At 46.0% G+C, this 22,083-nt stretch overlaps 1 non-coding gene across 1 annotated transcript; it reads left to right on the plus strand.

Moving 5' to 3' along the window:
* Positions 1-20,090: 20,090 nt before the first annotated feature.
* Positions 20,091-20,163, plus strand: Trnaa-cgc (transfer RNA alanine (anticodon CGC)). Its single transcript has one exon. It is a non-coding gene; the product is annotated as a tRNA-Ala (tRNA).
* Positions 20,164-22,083: the final 1,920 nt, after the last annotated feature.

Below are 22,083 nucleotides of genomic sequence, written 5' to 3' on the forward strand. Positions count from 1 at the left end.
GGACTTAGCTTCTTCAGGTCTGACAGATAGATAAATTGTTCACAGATGTCCTCATAAGAAGAAGCTCTCTTGTTCAGTTCTTCCTTCAATTTATCCAAAATCAAAAGGAAAGATACCCACATCTCGTCTGGTCCATTAAGTAGTTCAATGTCTGAATCAGATTCGTCAGGGAATCTTTTGTTTTTCTTATTACATTTGTCATCCTGAACTTAAGTTTGTTGCATTTTAGCAGTATTACAGACAGATTAAAAATTTTTATAACCTAGATTCTTGAACGCTTTGTATTCCGTTTTTATTGCTTGTAAGAACCCAACTAAGGAACCGTACAACTTCAGAACAGTGAATGCGTTCATGTCTAGTGCTTGTAATTACTTACGTACAACTTTAGATCTGTCAAGAATTGAGTCCCAAATTACAGTCATTAAAGGTGTCTCGAAATTATGCAATTTCTTCATTATGGCTCTGGCTTCAGATTTCAACAAATGTTTTTGAATTTCATTCCCAAGGACTGACAACAGTGTTGTGACGATTTCTTTACCATCTTTGTTTAACCTTCTGCAAGTTTCTTCTGTAGCAGACAATAGAGAGGAATTTTATAGGCAAGTTGTTTTTACTGCAAAATGTGCTTAAATGATTCTGTTGCTTATTAGAACCACTGAAAAAATCAAATATTTCTTGCAAAATGTCAAAAAAGAAGTTGCATAGTAAGAAAATTTTGCTGCACCACCAAATTCAATGTATGCGCCAAGAAGGTAGTTAGTAATCGTAAAGAGAGACAGCTTTAATTCTAGCTTGCAAGCCAGAGTAAATATCTGACATATTTCGTGCATTGTCATAGCTCTCTCCTCTGCAGTTCCTTATGTCCAATACATGTCCCTCAGGAAAGCGGAGTACTGCATCTGCCAGGCTCTGGTCACCGTGCCTGGAATTGATATAAATTCAACAAATCTCTTTTCTGCTAGTTCCAATTTATTGACATAACACAAGACACAGCTTAACTGATCCTTGTGCGCAGTATCAGGACTTGAGTCAATAATGACAGAATAATATTTAGTTGCAAATAATTTCTACAACTACTCTCTTCCTCATGATACTGATTACTTCCTCACATGTATAAAAAGACAGGTAAGACGTTCTTCGCTTTCCAGAGTTCTTATATTGTGGTATGCAGATAGCTATAAATGGATCAGTTTCAGCAGTAAGCTCCACACGTAAAAAATAACCACTATGAAAACATCCAAGTACTTCATCATCACCACGGAAAGGTATTCTTCGAGAAGAACGTTCATTCACGACAGCAAAAACTCTTTGTAAGACATTAAGCCACTGTTTCACTTCATTTTGAAGTTGTGTGAACAATTTTCCATCTCTCCAAGTCAGACCTTAGCTTCTATTTTTAAAACGAATTCCACAATCTCGGTGCCTTTAACTGTTTTCATGAAGTGCACTAACTTCTGGATAATCCCAGTCCGAGGAACCACGAGGTCCTACCAAGTCTGATGTTCCCCTAAACGGAGGATATGGTGCACAAAATAACGTTCCCCGACTGTCTAAATACGCTAAATGATCTCTATCAATAATTTCATTGTTTGTCCACTTTCTCTGAAAAAATACGCTAGTAGAGCGTCTTGTGTTACCATCTTAATGCTTAAGTGGTTGATGTGTCCCACTAAAGTAATATGAAGTTTTGAGCATTGGGACGTCTATCTCTCATATCTGCTAGTGCTAGCATGTAGCGAGATGCTTTCGGAACTTGGTAAAAAGTACCATGGATTATGGGGCGGGTATATAGAACGATGTGAGCGACCAAATGCGGCGGCGTGTGTTTATAGTGTGTCTGTTTCACTAAAATCAGATCATATCACCATCTTCTTCATTCCAAGAATGTCTGAGGTAACTAGCTGTGTCTTCTTACACATTATAACAGTTGTTTTGAAATGTTACTTCGCACCTCAATAATTCTGATGATCTGTACACAATTTGTATGTAGTGCGACAAATACGCCCTAGAAAACTTCATTAAATGTAGAAAAAGTTGGTGCGTTATACGTCAAAGACGTATTCAAATGTTACGTTGAAAACTTGTGTACGGTATTTCATGTTTTTCGTTGTCGGGGGAATAACTGTGTTTTTGTTCTGATTTGTTACACTTCTATCCATAATTTTCATCTTGATAAAATCATTCTAAAATTAAATATTTAATTCTGAAAATCCTAAGTGCACGTGAAAATACGGATCTAGTTAGGTTCAGCAGCCACATCTGCCCCACTTCACCGATTTTCAAAATCAGTCAGCTTAAAAAATTTTTGATAGTGAAAGTGTATTATTTATCACAAAGGGAGACAGGTTTTGACCCTTTATTTTTCAAATATGCCCGACATAAATTTTAATCAGGAAAAGATTAAACTAGTGTTTTGATTTTGAAAAATCACTTTCTTCACTTTTCCCTATCCAGTTCATTGCGATGTAGTACTAGGTTTTAGCAGTTTTTTTAAAAAAAAGGGGTTCAACACTGAGTGTGAGAAGGTTTCTCCACAACGATGGGCGTTTCATTTTCTCTTTCGTTTGATGGAAGTGTTTCTTTCTTCATCTTTGGGTTCATTTGAGGTAAATGTTTCTTCCTGTGCTTCTTCAGTTTCACTAGGGGAGAATGTACGTCCTCTACCTGAATTCTTTGAGGATTTTATAAAAGCGTCAAGGCACGGAAGTTTTTTCGATGTTTTTTCTTCTCTTTTTCTTTTTTCTTTTGCCAGAAGTCGATACTGAGCCAAACTTAGTCGCTTTCTTCCACTCATTTTCTTGTGATTACCAAAATATCGTAAAACAGCATCCATTAACGACAGAGTAGAAATGACATTAAAAGTAATTTTACATCTGATTTAACGAACGGAAGCAAACTGTGTTCTATCGTCCATACAGGTTGCACCTGCTAGTCTCTGGTATTATACGCACAACGCGATGTTAATTTAATTCAGCAATTGGCTCATAGAAGTTTAAAAAAATTTGTTTATAAAACACGACGGGAGAGTTTCGAAAAATGCGTTGTTTTGTTTATGTACATGCCCAGGAAAAAATATGGACGAATATGTTTCTTTTATGAGTTTATTAACAAAGTTCACGAAACCGCTCTGGTGTAGACGTACCTTAACGCCATTTTAACCACATTGTAACGTAATTATCAATCGAAAATGAAACATGTAAGACCGCTCTCTCGTAAGTTAGGAAAAGAGCAAATTAGAATGACTATACCAAATTATATCCTATCTTTGCTAGCAGAATCGAGAATAAACGTCATTAAGTAATACACTTCTGCGTGTACGTCAACTAGTATTTCCCGATGAACGAGAGATTTAAATTTTAGGAATGTGCCCTTGGCATGCAAACTGATCAGCAGTCCTGATGTGCGACAGTTAATTTATCCGTGTGAGCGGGAGATTTAAATGCTAGGCACTTGTTTAATGGCCACAATTTTTTCGCAGTTTTGCACAAATATTGCCGCCCCCTCTATAACTTGCTGCCATAGGCAAATGCCCAGTTTGCTCTCCACCTGCCAAAAAAACACGGCCCTGAAAAGTACAATCAATATAATGGATGTATCCAAACTGTTATTGCAGTTATTGAACGACAGTAAGTATCTGATAGATAGATCGTAATGATGTGGATCGAGTTATTTTACATTCACATCGCAAGTTGATTTGTGTACATGGTTACATTCTCAACATCTCTAAGTTATTATCAAACGAAAAAAAGATGTATAAATGTGAGTTGGTAGTTCCTCCCACCACGTCTTACACATTACAGTAATAGAAATTCTTCTACGGAATAGAGAGAATTGTCAAAGAGAAACTTTCTCCGTTTTTTTTTTCAAATTTTACATTGCTGTGAGGAGAGGTATCAAGGACACCACCGAGTCAGAAATCAATGAAACAAACAGCGTGAGTGAAAAGCACGCCGTCTATCAGGTCGCATTCTACCTAACTAAGTACGGGAAGGATAGATGTGATCTAGCAAATGAATGTTGCACACAAACTCGTATCTTGTGGAAGCGTTCATCACTAGCTGGAGTTTACAATATTCGTGCTATGTTGAACTATATCACAGCAGTAAAGATCTGGCAGGATTAAAGACTAGACTGATTTGTGTTTAATTTGAAGTGTTCTAAATTTCTGGAGTGTATGTAGGCAAGAGAGAGATTTCCTGCATGTTGCAAAAGTTTGTTCTACCGAGAGTAGAAGCTCATCCAAGATTCTGCCAAGGTTTTTTACTGTTTTTAAACGTTATTTGGATAAAGTTGAGAGATATTGCAGGAATTGTTTCGCGAAAACGTCCGATGATCGACTTTCTGTGAGATATGAGGATAACCTATAACGTCTTAGAGTTTAATTATAGGAAAAGAGTTTTTGCCCATCGTGATACTGACCAAACACCGTCAACAATACCCGATACGGCTGGAACTTGGTACAAGTGGATATCATGACATATCATGCCACAGATGACTCTTTCACATCTTTTACTGTACTGAAGCAGCTGTCGAGCTACACTATTACACTACCTGAAAATTCAGCTGTTTCGCTTTGACAAGGAATATAGCGAAATCGACAGTATTAAAAGCACTGCTGAAATCAAGCGGTGTTAAAATCGCCCTTCAATTCTGTCCATGATACACACACACGGAGAGCAGCAAGTTTCTATTAAGCTTTTCCAGTGTTATCTTAGTAGTATATTTCTTAAATTTCGTGCGTGTTTTTCTATTTAGGAAGTTTAATCTCGTGTTTTGTAACTATAAGCGTAAATTCAGGCAGACTGTAGTGCATGAGTTATTCATTTGTTTGTTTTGAAGAACCAGACAGCGTTCGTTTCATCCTAACAAGCGTCAGTCAGGTTTCAGCTGTCGCCTGGTACACACCCCGAGTGAGATAAGTTACTTATTTAGCTTTTTCGTGTTTTATTAGTAGTAAAATTCTTAAATTTATTGAGTTTTTTTCTGTTTAAGAGTTGTAATATCGCGTTTTTATAACTGTCAGGCAGCCTGTAGCACAGTTGTCGTTTCTTCTGAACAGCTAGCTACACAGCTGGTTAAAGCGTCAGCCTGCATAGGTGACACGTCAGGAGAGTAGCAAGTTGCGTATCTAGGTTTCTGTTTCTGCTTTCATGGATTACTTCTTTAGTTAGCCCTGATAGGCTGGGTAGGATGTGTGTGCTGTATGGGGACGCAGGAGAACCTGGCCACGGTTTGCGAACAGCTGAATGCGCTTTTGGCTATGGTCAGCCGTCTTCGGGCTATTGCCTCAGGCTGTAGCGGCGGTGGAGAATTTGGTGCGTCGCATGCGTCATCTCAGGTATCGCTTGTTTCGCCCACGGGCTCTGCTGCCGAGGAACCTTCCAGTATACCCGACGCAGGGGATCTGCCCTTACCGCAGTGTGAAGGGCGGGCGGAAAACGTTCGCGTCACTCGAGGCGGAGGGCCAATGTGGAGGCCGGCCGGTCATCTGGCCTCACCTATTAGCCCTGTGAGTGTACAGATGGTCGTTCCTTCAGCAGGGTCAAAGCAGGCACACGGGGGCAGAGGTTTGCTAGTTATCGGGAGCTCCAACGTTGGGAGCTCCTTAAGGGAAATAGCATTAAGAGGCGGAAAGAAAGACAACGTGCACTCGGTATGTCTGCCAGGGGGTCTCATCCGGGATGTGGAGGAGGTCTGGCCTGAGGCTATCGAACGTGCAGAGCGCAGTCGTTTGCAGATTGTGGCTCACGTCTGCATCAACTACGGCTGTCGCTCGTGCTCGGAGGCAATCCTCAGTTCATACAGGAGGCTGTCGTATGTGGTGAAGGCTGCTGGCCACGTGTGCGCGGTGCAAGCAGAGCTTCCAATTTGCAGCATTGTTCCCACAGTTGATCGGGGTCCTTTGGTTTGGAGCCAAGTAGAGGGACTCAATCAAAGACTTTGTCGACTGTGTGACTATGTTGGCTGCAGATTTCTGGACCTGTGTTATTGAATGAAGAATTGTAGGACGCCCCTTGAAAGGTCAGGGGTGCACTACACAAAGGAAGCAGTTACTCGGATAGCAAAGTACTTGTGGAGTGCACATGGGGGTTTCTTAGGCTAGGCGATAGTTTGAGGTACTCTGACGAACACTCGCCAGAAGACACGCAGATGGCAAAGTCAGCAACGTTCAGAGTAGGGACACTTCGATTCTCAAAATTTTATCAGTAATATGTCGAAGTATTCGCAACAATGTTATAGAATTTACTGCCCTCCAGGAAAGTTCTCGCTCTCAGATTATGCTCTGGACAGAATGCTAGCTGAAAACCGAAGTACGAAGCTCTTTGATGTTTAGCGATTCACGGAATGTATATCGAAAACACAGATTAGATGACATAGGAAAGGGAGTGTTCACTGCAGTGACAAAGATATTGTCTCTATTGAGGTAGAATTTGAGTTTAATAACGAAGTTATCTGGTTGCGTATAACAGTTTTGTGAAATCAAGTTAAATGTTGGATATTTTTACCGGCCACGCGATTCCGCTGTGACAGTTTTAGAGTCATTCAAAAATAGTCTACCGCCAGTAGCGCAAAAATACCCAGGTCTTGCAATATTAGTTGGAAGTAACTTTGAACTACCGAGTACAGACCTGGACCTGTAAGGATTTACTGCAGAGTGTACAGACAGATAGTCTTATTAAGTATTCTGAACACGTGATTCTTGAGTTTCTCCCGGCGTATTTGATAATCAAAATATCCACGGGTGTACTGCCGGTCTACAGTGTCCAACGGGCACAATATTTCGGCGATCATACATGTCGCCATCATCAGGTGAACTGACGGACTGAGCTCCTGTGAACGTGCCGGCACGGAGATCCGTACACTATGGCTGCTCAGGGGGAACTGGGTTCGGTCGCGGCGGCGGCCGATTTAAATACCCTCCGCCCGCGGCGCGCTCACTCCGCCGTCCGCGCCCCGCGCCACGGTCGCGCGGTGGAACAGATTGCGACGGCGTCTGAGATGACGTCGGTGTGATGGCTCTGTCCGCCGTGGTCGTCACAACTATACATTTGCTCGATTTACTCTTGATTAACCCAATCGCTGGTTCCCAAGCCTTGCTAAGATTATAGCCACAGTCACGGTTTATGAGGTCGTCATTGGTGCGAATTTCGATGGCCTCTCTAACAACGCTGTCCCAGTATCTCGACGTCTGTACCAGAATCCTCGTGCGTTCATACTCCATAGCGTGATTTTCCGACAAACAATGTTCAGCGACCGCCGACTTGCTTGGATACATCAGTCGAGTGTGCCTCTGGTGTTCACGGCATCGATCCTCGACGGTACGCATCGTCTGACCAATATACGACTTGCCACATTGACACGGAATCTGGTACACGCCGGCCTTCCTCAAACCGAGGTCATCTTTGGCGCTCCCCACCAGTGCACGAGTTTTATTCGGAGGGCAAAACACAGTTCCGACCCGGTGTTCCTTCAAAATGCGGGCGATTTTCCCCGAGAGTGCGCCTGTATATGGGATAAACGCAGTACCTACCTCCTCCATCGTGATTTCATCCATCTCCACAGGTTGTGCTGTAGTGGGTGGGCGGAGAGCACGTTGAATCTGCCACTCTGAGTACCCATTTTTTCGAAATACAGTTCTCAGATGTTCCAATTCCTGGGGTAGACTCTCTGCGTCAGAGATAGTGCGCGCCCTATGTACTAGAGTTTTAAGCACCCCATTCCTCTGTGAAGGGTGGTGGCAGCTGTCTGCGTGCAAATACAGATCAGTGTGCGTTGTCTTCCGATACACCCCATGGCCTAGGGTGCCGTCAGGCCTTCTCTTGACCAAGACGTCAAGGAAAGGTAGTTTACCCTCCGTTTCAGTCTCCGTAGTGAATTTGATGTTGGGGTGTATGGAGTTTAGATGTGTAAGGAAGTCAAGGAGATTATCCATACCATGTGGCCAGATGACGAACGTGACGTCCACGTAACGGAAAAAGCAAGTAGGTTTCCATTCGGATGACGACAGGACTTCCTCCTCGAAGTTCTCCATGTACAAATTCGCTACCACCGGTGAGAGTGGGCTACCCATAGCGACTCCCTCCATTTGTTCGTAGTATTTTCCATTAAAAAGAAAATACGTGGAAGTCAAGACATGCCTAAAAAGTCAAGACATGCCTTCGGGAGTCCATATAGTCTAGGCGGTACCGGACCTTGGGGTAACACGAATGGCCGCCCTCTCTTTCGTGATCTGAGGGAGAGCTCTGAAATTGTTGTCTTACCGTTTGACAAAGGCAATGCTACAGTGGTTGTCTCCCATAAGGACTACACTGACAAGATGCACAGCCTGCTAAATGACGATTCCTACCGGAAAATCAGCGTTGACCATACAAAGAAGGTGGACAACAAGACGAGGTCGCTTCTCAAGGACGCAGATTTATCGGAGGGTGACGCTAAGAAATTGCTACCCCAAGGTCCGGTACTGCCTAGACTATATGGACTCCCGAAGGTTCACAAAGAGGGGGTACCATTACGCCCCATTGTCAGCAACATCAGGGCACCTACATATTTGTTGGCCAAATACCTGACGGGAATATTAAGTCCTTATGTGGGTAAATGCCCTCATCACATCCGTAATTCCGTGGATTTTGTTAAACGCCTTGATAGCTCCACGTTGGGTGAGACAGATATCATGGTGAGTTTTGACGTCGTTTCCTTGTTCACGAGGGTACCCCTGCGAGAGTCACTAGAATTGATTAGTCAGAAGTTTGACGAGAAGACCACTGAACTTTTTAGGCATGTCTTGACTTCCACGTATTTTATTTTTAATGGAAAATACTACGAACAAACGGAGGGAGTCGCTATGGGTAGCCCACTCTCACCGGTGGTAGCGAATTTGTACATGGAGAACTTCGAGGAGGAAGTCCTGTCGTCAGGAGGAAGGCCGGCGTGTACCAGATTCCGTGTCAATGTGGCAAGTCGTATATTGGTCAGACGATGCGTACCGTCGAGGATCGATGCCGTGAACACCAGAGGCACACTCGACTGATGTATCCAAGCAAGTTGGCGGTCGCTGAACATTGTTTGTCGGAAAATCACGCTATGGAGTATGAACGCACGAGGATTCTGGTACAGACGTCGAGATACTGGGACAGCGTTGTTAGAGAGGCCATCGAAATTCGCACCAATGACGACCTCATAAACCGTGACTGTGGCTATAATCTTAGCAAGGCTTGGGAACCAGCGATTGGGTTAATCAAGAGTAAATCGAGCAAATGTATAGTTGTGACGACCACGGCGGACAGAGCCATCACACCGACGTCATCTCAGACGCCGTCGCAATCTGTTCCACCGCGCGACCGTGGCGCGGGGCGCGGACGGCGGAGTGAGCGCGCCGCGGGCGGAGGGTATTTAAATCGGCCGCCGCCGCGACCGAACCCAGTTCCCCCTGAGCAGCCATAGTGTACGGATCTCCGTGCCGGCACGTTCACAGGAGCTCAGTCCGTCAGTTCACCTGATGATGGCGACATGTATGATCGCCGAAATATTGTGCCCGTTGGACACTGTAGACCGGCAGTACACCCGTGGATATTTTGATTATTCTGAACACGTTTTGAACAGCTAGTTCGACAGCCCATACGTAATGAAAATATTTTACACCTTGTAGTTACAAACATGCCTGACCTTATCGACGGCGTCATTATAGAGACAAGGATTAGTGACCATGGTCCTCGTAGAGACTAGGGTTATTAAAGCTAATGAATCAATCAAGAAGGCTAAGAGAGCATTTCTACTAGAAAAAGATGACAACCTGTTGTTAGCATACCACTTACACTATGAAATGACATCATTTAGTTCCAGTACAATGTGCATAGTGCTATTATGGGTAAAGTTTAAACTGATTGTAAATCGTGCTCTGGAGAAGTATGTGACGAGTAACTGGATTGGATTGATGATGGAAAAGACCCAACGTGGTTTAACGATGAAATGCAGAAAATGCTGAGGAAGCAAGGGCTGTTGCATTCTCGGTTCAAAGAGAACTTGCAAATGACGACAGGCAGGCTAAATTTAGTAGAGATTCGTGCGTCTGTAGAAAGATCGATGCACTGAGCATACGGCAACTACCACCGTCATATCTTAGCAAAAGATCTTGCTGAGAACACGAGAAAATTATGGTTTTACGCGGTATCGCTTAGAGGGTCTAACGCTTCAATCCAGTCACTCATTGAGCAGTCTGGTGTGACAGTAGAATACAGCAAAAGGAAATCGTTCACACAGGAGAATCGTACAAACGTACTATCATTTGACCATCACACAGCTCCCACATAGAGGGCATAGTAATAGACATCCCTGGTGGAGAAATGGAGGAAAACAACTGAAAGAGTTGCAAAAAATACGAGTCGCATGTTGCCAAGTCCGGGTGGAATCCCAGTTCGGTTTTACAAAGAGATGCTGTAAGGCATGGGCCTCATACTTTGCTTGTTTTTATCGCGAATCTCTCGCTCAGCACGAAGTCCCAAGCAACTAGAGAAAATTGCAGGTGCCTCCTGTGTATGAGAAGGGTAAAGGAACGGAACCGCAAACTTGAAGACCAATATCCTTGACATCGGTTTTTTGCAGAATTCTTGAGCATATTTCTAGTATGAATACAATAATTTTCCTGAGACAGAAAAGCTTCTGTCCACGAACCAGTACGGTTTTAGAAAGCATCGTTCGTGTGAAACTCAGCTTGCCCTTTTCTCAAATGATATACTGCAGACTGTGGATGAAGGACAACAGGCAGATTCCATATTTCTAGATTTCCGAAAAGCATATGACACCGGCCCCACTGCAGTCTGTTAACAAAGATATGAGCATATGGAATAGATTCCCAGATGTGTGAGTGGCTCGGAGACTTCTTTAGTAACAGAACCCAGTACGATGTCCTCGACGGCGAATGTTCATCAGAGACAAGGGTATCGTCAGGAGTGTCTCAGGGAAGTTGGTAGGACCGTTGTTACTTTCTGTATGCATAAATGATCTGGCAGACAGCGTGAGCAGCAATCTACGGCTGTTTGCTGTCGAACTGTGGTGTACGGAAAGGTGTCATCGTGGAGTGACTGTAGAAGGATACAAGATGACTAGACAAAATTTCCAGTTGGTGTGATGAATGGCAGCTAGCTCTAATGCAGATGAGTGAGAAAAACCAACCTTTAATGTTCGACCACAGCATTAGTAGTGTGCTGCTTGACAGTCACGTCGATTAAATACGAGAGGCGCTCAAGAAGTAATGCAACACATTTTTTTCCTGAAAGTAGGTTGGTTTTACTCAGGATTCCAATACTTCCCTTTATTTTCCACTCTTATCGGTACAAATCCCTATTTTATCAACGTTCAATGCAGCGGCCTTACGCCACTTTACTGGGAGGGCCTGTATGCCCGCATTGTATCACTCTTGTGGTCGACGTCGGAGTCAACGTCTAGTTGCATCAATAACCTCCCCATCATCCACGTCCTGCTTCCCGTGGAGTGCATCAATCATTAGACCAAACAGTCGGAAGGTGCGAGAACCGAGCCGTAGGGTGGATGAGGAAGAACAGTCCAGTGATGTTTTGTGAGCTCGTTTCGGGTAAGCACATTTGTGTGAGGTCTTGCGTTGTCACGGAGAAGGAGAAGTTGTTTGCATTTTTGTGGCGACGAACACGTTGAGGTCATTTCTTCAGTTTCATGAGGGTAGCACATCACACTTTGGAGTTGATCGTTGCACCATGAGTGAGGACATCAAACAAAATAGCTCCTTCAGAGTTCCAGAAGACAGTCGCAATGACCTTACCGGCTGTGGGTCCTGCTTTGAAATTTTTCTTCGTAACAGAAGTCGTATCACGCCACTTCATGGATTGTCCTTTTGTTTCCCTTTCGAAGTGATGAACCCTTGTTTCATCGCTTATGACAGCGTTCGACAAAAAATTGCCACCATTAGCCTCGTAACGCGCAAGCAGTTCCGTACAGATATTCTTTATGGTCTTTTGTTAGGTGGTGAGGAACCCAGAGGGCACATACCCTTGAATATTCCAGCTGGTGGACGTGCTTGTCAGAACCACCGACAAAAATATCCAGTTGAACAGCGGGGTGTTTGATTGTGATCTGTCGATCAACTTGAATGAGAGTATCCACACGTTCTAACATTGCAGGTGTCAGAGTTGTGTGCGGGCGGTCAGAACGCAGGACATCAGACAGATATGCGATGATGAGACACGCCTCGTCCAACGACTCATCGTGTTGTTTATGCTCTTCATGCGTATGCTGCAGGATATGATCGTCTTCACTGCACGATATTTCGGCGATCCATCTGTCCGCCATCTCCAGGTGCGATCGCTGAGAGGACAATCACGCCGGAACTGAATGAACATCTTTTTTTTTTTTTTTCATGTATGATGGGGTCCCTCCACGCCCACACCGACATGGTGACCAAGCCAAAAGTTCTACTGTCACCTCCGTATAACATGTTAGTTTTCGAATCAGGAGTCACAGGATGCGGGCTGTGATGTTGTCCATGCGTCTGGGTAGGATTACTCATTGACATGGTCCATCAGGAGAAAGAAAGTGGACGAAAGCGATCTAAGGGTAGCGGTTTGTAAGGGCAGAGGGGAAAAAAAGTGCCAAGGCAAGCGCCAAGGGAAAAAAAAAATACCTCTGCGACATTAGGACGGGTAGTAAGGGCAGCAGCGGCTTGCTAGCTGCGACAGTGCATGCAAGGTGAGGTTATGTTAGTGCGAGGTATCGTGCATCGTTACCTTTGTCGTTGCGGATGCTCGTTGTAGATGGGTCAGTCCGGGTGCTGCAGCTTGGCTCCTGTGAATTCTCCTGAGCCTGCTGCAGCGGCTTCGTCCCTGTAACAGTCCGAGGTCGTCATACATTAGTGGGCGATCGGCCATATATCAATCAGCTCACAGTGCACAGTGTAGGGGGGGGGGGGGGGTGGCTGGTTTGCGTGTTGTGTACAGTACGGCTTCCCTGCGATTGCCTGTTATTCGGCGGGTCGAGCATCTAGGGTTGCCAGTAGTAGCTGTGTTGCAGGGGCTCGCCAGTATTGTTGTGTAAGCGTGCTATGGACTGTAGATGTTTAGTTCCTTGCTAATAGTGTCTTTGGTCTATTATGTTTCCATCTATGGTTGTGGTCGTAGTTCCCCAGAGAAAGAATAAACGGGTTATGCGAGTGTCTCGTGTTTCTGTACGATCGTGTGGAGAGTTTTTGGCGTACCTGCAAGAGGTTATCTAGTCGATATTGCTGGTGAGGATCCACGGGGCGTGCGTAAAGCGGAACATCGCTTATGATTCTGAGTACTTTGTTCTGTATGAGCTGCAGACGGCGCAGGCGTGTGGGCGCAGCTTATCCCCAGACAGGAGCAGCATACGTCATCAGAGGTCTGATAAGTGTGGTGTACGTTGACCTGGACACCCTACTATTCAGTGTGCTACGCCTGTTAAGCATAGGATAGAGTTGTTTGAGCCTCGCGTTTGCTTTGTTGGTCACGTGTTGAACGTGGTACCCCCGGAGTAGTTTTCGGTCCAGCCAGACACAGAGGTATCTGACCTTCTCACGGACACGTATTGGGCGTGCTACTAGGGTTATTGGGTTGCAGTCTTGATGTTTGCGCAGTAGTTTCGAGCGTCTAGTGAACAGAACGGCTTCGCACTTGTCGCCGTTTACTCTAACACGCCATTTAACCAACCAAGGCACTGCCGCTCTGAGTGCAGTCTGTAGTCGTGAGTTAATGTTAGACGGTTTCCAGTCTTGCGCGAGGATGGCAGTGTCATCCTCGTAGATTGCCACATCGTGTTGCGTGTAGCTGGAAGGTCATTAATGTAGAGGTTAAACAGTATGGGCCCTAGGGTGCTTCCTTGGGGTACTCTAGCCTGAATACCATGTCGTGTTGATTGTTTGCGCTGTACATCAGCAGAAGCGGCGGCTCCTTTATAGCCCGGGTCCAGGCCACTGCGCCTGCGCTAGAAGCGGAAGAGCTGCCTCCTGCGAAGCGAAGAATTACAGCGCCGCCGGCGGTAGAAACTGGCGAAAAGGATAAATCGCAAATTAAGATGTTGTGGGTCGAAATCAAACCGTTGTTTTATATCAGATAAAAGAGGGTTGCATATCTTGCTTAAAAGAAAACCTTTACCTCTGTTAATAATGTCATCAGATAATAGTATTTCGGTGGATTCCTTGAGAACACAATCCCAGTAACGACAAGCCGGAGCAATAATTTGCCTCTCTTTAAACGACATGTTACGCCCTTCATTGAGACAATGTTCGGCGACGGCAGGTTCTTCAGGCTGAAGCAAACGTATGTGGCGTTGATGTTCCACACATCGGTCATGAACAGTGCGAATAGTCTGTCCAATATAAGCTTTTCCACAATGACAGGGAATTTTATAAACTCCACGCTTTCTCAGTCCCAAATCATCTTTAAGAAATCGAAACAGGTTTCGAGTCTTGGCCAGAGGCAAGAGAACACTTTTAATATCATATTTCCTGTGAATTCTAGAAATTTTTGAAGAAATACTTCCAGCAAAGGGTACAAAAGCAACTGATTTAGTAGTATCCGGCACTGGTTCACTTGATGGTCCAAATTGAAAAGCACTATTAATTTGGTAATCAGTGTATCCGTTGAGCTTGAAGACAGCCTTAAGATGATCCAGTTCCTGTGCCAATTTTCGTAGTCAAAAATGGCATAAGCTCTTTTGACAAATGTACGTAGAACTCCCATGCACTGATGTGGTGGATGACAGGTCGTAGAATGAAGATAGCGGTCCGCGTGTGTAGGTTTCTAGTATACGCCATGTTCCAAGGTAACGCTTTCTTTTTTGTGTACCAAAATATCCAAAAAAAAAGGTAATTTGTCGTATTTTTAAATTTCCATACGTGAATGAAGACAGTTAAAATGATCTAAAAACTTACTAAGAGCGTCCATTCCATGTGGCCAAACAATGTGTTGCGGCCACATGTAGTAAGCGTTGCTTCACGCAGTGGAGAATGGTGAAACAGAGGCACGCCGCCGACCGAGACGTTGCAAAGTAAAGCACGCACAGATAGCCTTGCTGACAGCAGCACTCTACCAACCGGCTGATGCAAGGACGCACACAGACCGAGCGCTGAGCGAAGCCAGGAGAGAGCTGAGTAAGGGAAAGTGAGGCCAGCATGCTAAGTTATGCTGCAATATACTGCGGGAGTAATAACAAGAAGCTACCACCGAGGGTAAAAAACGTCCTCCTGCCGGATATAAATAGTGGAGCGCAGGCAGCAACAGACAGAGGCCATAAGGAAGCAGTTCAGATCTGAGGACGGACGTGGTCCGTATCCGAATGTTCAATCCTTGTAGGTGACGATACCTGAAGTCTGTTCCAGCTCGCAGGAGTCATCCGTTCGCCGCCAGATGTCAACTTCAGCTCCGGAGGTCGGCCCAAGTTCGGTCGGCACCATTGCTGACTAACTACAGCGAGAACTTCCAGCAGGACCGGCCGCAGCGCTGTCTTGGTCACAGGCGCCGCCGGGGACTGACGCCCGGACTTCACGGCAACCCGGCTCCACGGCGAGTGGTCGGTCCATGACGGGACCTCGCGGACATCTCGACTGACGGCTTCCCAGCCGCCGGTGCAGCAGGCGTCGGCAGCTGACCTCACGGCGTGCCCGTACATGGGGCACCGAGCGGCGACGAGTTCATCTCAACCACAGGGCATCCTGGCTTCAGCGGAGCACTAGTCGCCCGAGGCTACCGAGTGCGATCAGCGGCGCGCGTTGCGCGCTTTGTCGGTGAATCTGCACAGCGGCAGCCAGTCGGAGGGATCCGCAGGGCTGGGCAGCGACGACGAGGGAGAAATTGTAAAGAAGGTTCAATAAATTATTGTAAAACTCCACGCCGTCTCAGTCTTTGGCTCAGCCACTGTGTCTGCTGCTAACAAGTGGTCTAGTACCGTAACAAGTGGTCCAGAAGTCGTAACAAGTGATCTCAGGCGCATCCACGCCACGACTTTGACTAGCACCGTGTGGAGCAACCGAAAAACACCGAATAGGGTGAGTCTAGCAACTGCCTTCTCTCTATGTTTTTTGAGTGGCTAGACATGTCGCGTGTAACGTTAAGGGATGTGAGAGTGTCATTTGAAAGGCTTTTGAGCCCTATAGACTTGTCGCAGTTTCGTGGGAATGATAGTCACGTTCACTTAGTACCATCTAAATGTGTAGTGAGTGGATTAACAGGTCACGTCGCTCCTTGCGATAAATTTGTACCAAGCACTTGTGATGTGTGTGGCTTCTATGGTCATGTTACGGGGCAGTGTGATAAGTCTAGATGGCTTGCCATTAGACGTGCTAGGAATTAACTTGCTTCTGGGTAATACAATTTTATTTTTGTGAGGTGAGGTATACCACACGGAAAATGTCAGAGACACGTGGAACCAGGTCAAGTGACGCCATAGTCTCATTGACAGAGCAAGTTAAGAAACTGATTGAAGAAAATAAGTTGCAAAAGCAGCGCATGCAGAGGATGGAGCAACAGTTGTTGCAAAATACTCAATCAGGCTCGGAAAGCGATAGTGTAGAATGCAAGGGTACTGTCTTTTCCAGTGTAGCAGATTGTTCAGCGGCTAAATTGATACCTTCCTTCTAGTGCAAAACATCAGAGGATGTGAATGTTTTTATTAGTGACGTACGTAGTACGGCTAGACTGTGTGGATGGTCGGATGAAATGTGTTTGCAAATGGTGAGGTTACGGTTAGTAGGTGACCCAAAGACTTATGTGGCATACCACAAAGGGTTAAACGATGCTACTACGTTCACAGAGTTGGCTGAGGGATTATTGCAAAGATTTAGGAAACAAAACAATGCCAGATTTTTAGAGAAAAATTGGGGAGGATGAAGCAAACAACGGGTGAAACGGTAGAAGAATTTTCAGACAGAATTAGGAGAACGAATGTGCACACGTATGAGTTAGCGCAAGATGCGAGTGCAAATGAAGTTCTATTGAAAGAAGCAGAGAATAGAGCTTTAGACGCATTTTTGCGAGGGATCTCGCCGGATTTTTCACGCCGGATACGGATGGAAAATCCAAGTGACTTAACAGCAACATTGCGCGTCGCTACACATTTGCAGGAAGTGGATGGCACCACTAGAAGTCGCAATGATAAGAAAATTTTTTCGTCTTCCAAAGAGTGTTACCGTTGTGGGAAGCAAGGTCATTTTAAGGGACAATGTCGGGAACCGCAGTGTTTCAATTGTCAGAAAATAGGGCATAAGGCACAGCAGTGTAAAGCCAAGAAGCGAGTTAATGATACAGCAGGTAAAAAACTGTTAAACGAAAAAGGGAGGGTTCCTGCCGTCGGGAGGCATTCCCAGTAAAAAGAGGTACTCAGAGAGTGCACGAAGAGGCAGATTGTAGTTTGATGGTTCGGATAAAAGATAAGTGGCGAAGAGTTTTAGTGGATACTGGAGCGCATGTATCATTTGTCAGTGTGGACCTCGTGGGCAAGAAAGGATTGGAAGCTACGAGATACAGATTGCGCGCAGTAGGTGATAAAAAATAGATGCACTAGGGACAGAACAGCTCAAGTTTAAGATAGGGAATGTGTGGTTCCGGGAGCAATTGGAGGTGTTGTCAACTGTGGGACAGGGATTTTCAGCAATACTTGGGTTGGACTTTCTGATTAAACATCACGCCAGAATTGACCTTTTGCAACATACGCTGGAACTCGATGGGAACTTGTTCTCAATGGGAACAGCCGTTGCAAATGTTTCAGAGTCGCAAGGTGCACCGATAGCTAAGGTGATACCAACTAAACTGCATACAAGTGCATTAAAGGTTATTTCGTGTGACAAACTACGAACAGGTACAGGGAAGTTGATCTGGGTACCGATGGATGTCGATGTGCCACAGGAGGGGTTATTCTTGGTAGAGCCACTACCGAGTAATGATGTTTTAGACGAAAAGCATTGCTTTATTCGTAGGAGTGTATCACGGGTAACGGACATAAACAGGCAGTTTATGGTTCTGGTGAGTTTAGGTAACTTCGGGCGGGATGATGTCGATCTGCCGAAGGGATTAGTAATAGCCACAGTAGAGTTAATGGATGAAGAGGACATCGATAGTTCGGGGCTAGACTATGATGTAAAGCAAACCGTCAGCACGTCCGCACTTCGTGACAAGGTAAATCATTTGAGAGGAAACAATCGTTCGGGTATGGAAGCATTATTACTAAAGTATAAAGCATTGTTTGAAGCACAGGGTACGTTACCTGCTACACCGATAACACAGCATCGTATTCCGACGAGGAATCACGCTCCAGTGTGTCGTAAGCCATACAGACTTCCGAAACAATTACAACCAGTAGTAGAGCAATCAATAGAGCAACAACTGGAAAATGGGATAATCCAGCACAGTAATAGTCCTTGGTCTAGTAGCGTGGTCCTAGTTCCGAAGAAGACACTGGACGGGTCGAAAAAATTTCGTTTTTGTTGCGATTACAGACATTTGAATGAACGGACAGTGGCGGACGTACACTCCTGGAAATGGAAAAAAGAACACATTGACACCGGTGTGTCAGACCCACCATACTTGCTCCGGACACTGCGAGAGGGCTGTACAAACAATGATCACACGCACGGCACAGCGGACACACCAGGAACCGCGGTATTGGCCGTCGAATGGCGCTAGCTGCGCAGCATTTGTGCACCGCCGCCGTCAGTGTCAGCCAGTTTGCCGTGGCATACGGAGCTCCATCGCAGTCTTTAACACTGGTAGCATGCCGCGACAGCGTGGACGTGAACCGTATGTGCAGTTGACGGACTTTGAGCGAGGGCGTATAGTGGGCATGCGGGAGGCCGGGTGGACGTACCGCCGAATTGCTCAACACGTGGGGCGTGAGGTCTCCACAGTACATCGATGTTGTCGCCAGTGGTCGGCGGAAGGTGCACGTGCCCGTCGACCTGGGACCGGACCGCAGCGACGCACGGATGCACGTCAAGACATTAGGATCCTACGCAGTGCCGTAGGGGACCGCACCGCCACTTCCCAGCAAATTAGGGACACTGTTGCTCCTGGGGTATCGGCGAGGACCATTCGCAACCGTCTCCATGAAGCTGGGCTACGGTCCCGCACACCGTTAGGCCGTCTTCCGCTCACGCCCCAACATCGTGCAGCCCGCCTCCAGTGGTGTCGCGACAGGCGTGAATGGAGGGACGAATGGAGACGTGTCGTCTTCAGCGATGAGAGTCGCTTCTGCCTTGGTGCCAATGATGGTCGTATGCGTGTTTGGCGCCGTGCAGATGAGCGCCACAATCAGGACTGCATACGACCGAGGCACACAGGGCCAACACCCGGCATCATGGTGTGGGGAGCGATCTCCTACACTGGCCGTACACCACTGGTGATCGTCGAGGGGACACTGAATAGTGCACGGTACATCCAAACCGTCATCGAACCCATCGTTCTACCATTCCTAGACCGGCAAGGGAACTTGCTGTTCCAACAGGACAATGCACGTCCGCATGTATCCCGTGCCACCCAACGTGCTCTAGAAGGTGTAAGTCAACTACCCTGGCCAGCAAGATCTCCGGATATGTCCCCCATTGAGCGTGTTTGGGACTGGATGAAGCGTCGTCTCACGCGGTCTGCACGTCCAGCACGAACGCTGGTCCAACTGAGGCGCCAGGTGGAAATGGCATGGCAAGCCGTTCCACAGGACTACATCCAGCATCTCTACGATCGTCTCCATGGGAGAATAGCAGCCTGCATTGCTGCGAAAGGTGGATATACACTGTACTAGTGCCGACATTGTGCATGCTCTGTTGCCTGTGTCTATGTGCCTGTGGTTCTGTCAGTGTGATCATGTGATGTATCTGACCCCAGGAATGTGTCAATAAAGTTTCCCCTTCCTGGGACAATGAATTCACGGTGTTCTTATTTCAATTTCCAGGAGTGTATATCCGATTCCCAATATCAGAGAAACATTAGACAACCTAGGGCAGCGTAAATTTTTCTCCGCGATGGATTTGCGAAGCGGTTATCACCAGATTGAAGTATGTCCGGAGGACAGGCCAAAAACAACATTAAGACGCATTGTGGTCACTTCGAGTATACAAACCGAGCGAGGTGGCGCAGTGGTTAGCACACTGGACTCGCATTCGGGAGGACGACGGTTCAATCCCGTCTCCTGCCATCCTGATTTAGGTTTTCCGTGATTTCCCTAAATCGTTTCAGGCAAAAGCCGGGATGGTTCCTTTGAAAGGGCACGGCCGATTTCTTTCCCAATCCTTCCCTAACCCGAGCTTGCGCTCCGTCTCTAATGAGCTCGTTGTCGATGGGACGTTAAACACTAACCACCACCATCGAGTATACAAGAATGCCGTTTGGACTAAAATACGCTCCAGCAACATTTCAGAGGTTGTTGGATGGAGTCCTTCGCGGGTTGAAACCGAATAAATGCATGATGTATCTGGATGACAATATAGTTTTTTCAAGAGATATAGAGCAGCATATGGAACGGTTGGAGGAAGTGTTTAAAAGATTAGAGGCAGCACGGCTAACATTATGTTTGGACAAATGCCATTTTACGCAAGCACAAGTAAATTATCTCGGGCATGTTACCAGTCAGGATGGGGTACGGACAGATCCTCGTCTCACTTCTGCAGTACGAGATTTTCCGGTTCCGCAAACGGTTAAACAACTGCAATCGTATATTGGTCTAGCGAGCTATTATCGAAAATTCGTACAGGGGTTCGCAGAAATAGCGAGGCCACTTACTAAGTTGCTAAGAAAAGGTGTTACCTTCCAGTGGACGTCAGAGTGCGAGAAAGCATTTCAAGAGTTGAAACGGATACTGACATCAGATCCAGTTTTGAAGTTTCCAGACTTTTCGAAGGAGTTTATACTACAATGTGACGCGTCTAACCACGCTCCTGGGGTTGTACTTGGGCAAGAAATTGATGGCAAAGAACATCCGATTGCGTTCGCGTCTCATCAAATTAACAAGGCGGAACAAAATTACTCCACGACAGAGAAGGAATGGTTAGCGATAATACACGGGATTTCGTACTTTCGATGTTATCTGTATGGTAGAAGGTTTAAGGTTGTGACGGATCAAAAAAATGGTTCAAATGGTTCTGAGCACTATGGGACTTAACATCTGTGGTCATCAGTCCCCTAGAACTTAAAACTACTTAAACCTAACTAACCTAAGGACATCACACACATCCATGCCCGAGGCAGGATTCGAACCTGCGACCGTAGCAGTCGCGCGGTTCCGGACTGCGCGCCTAGAACCGCTAGACCACCGCGGCCGGCTGTGACGGATCATTCAGCTCTGAAACGGTTATTAGGTCTGAAAGACCCAGCGAGTAGGCTAGTGAGATGGGCGCTGAAACTCAGTGAGTTCGATTATGAGGCAATACACAAGCCAGGTATGAAACATGCCAATGCTGACGCATTGAGCAGGAAAGTGGCAGTATTACAAGTAACAGGGGTGACTGAAGATGAGTGGAAAAGGGCGTAAGCCGTGGATAGTGATTGCCAATTGTTCAGAAAGCAACCGCAGTTCCTAGTACAGGACGGGTTACTTTGCAGGTCGACGAAATGCGGCCCGCGCGTCGTCGTACCAGCAGCGTTAAGATCTGAAGTTTTGCAACAGGTGCATGACCATTTTCTTTCAGGACATGGCGGGAGAAGAGCTACGGATAGGCGGATAGCGGAGAAGTTTTGGTGGAGGACATGACGTCAAGACGTGGACAAGTACGTCAGAAATTGTGTGCCATGCGTACAGCGTGTGGACTTGAGCCATCAAAAGATTCATCTTCAAAGATTATCAGAGGCAGACAGACCTTTCCAAGAAATAGGAGTGCAGCAGGGAATAAGTATGTGTTAACAGTGATTGACCACTTTTCTAGGTATTTAGTCATGGTCGCATTACCAGATCAGGAAGCAAGTACGGTGGCACAAGCTTTACTTAATAATTGGTTACTCAGGTATGGGATACCTCAGTCCTTAATCTCGGAACAAGGTACTAATTTCACGTCTGATCTGATGAAGCAACTGTGTAAGTTACTGCAGGTAAAGAAACTATGGACTAGTTCATTTCATCCGA

Source organism: Schistocerca nitens, chromosome 3 (assembly GCF_023898315.1).
Source record: "Schistocerca nitens isolate TAMUIC-IGC-003100 chromosome 3, iqSchNite1.1, whole genome shotgun sequence".
Taxonomy (NCBI): Eukaryota; Metazoa; Arthropoda; class Insecta; order Orthoptera; family Acrididae; genus Schistocerca; species Schistocerca nitens.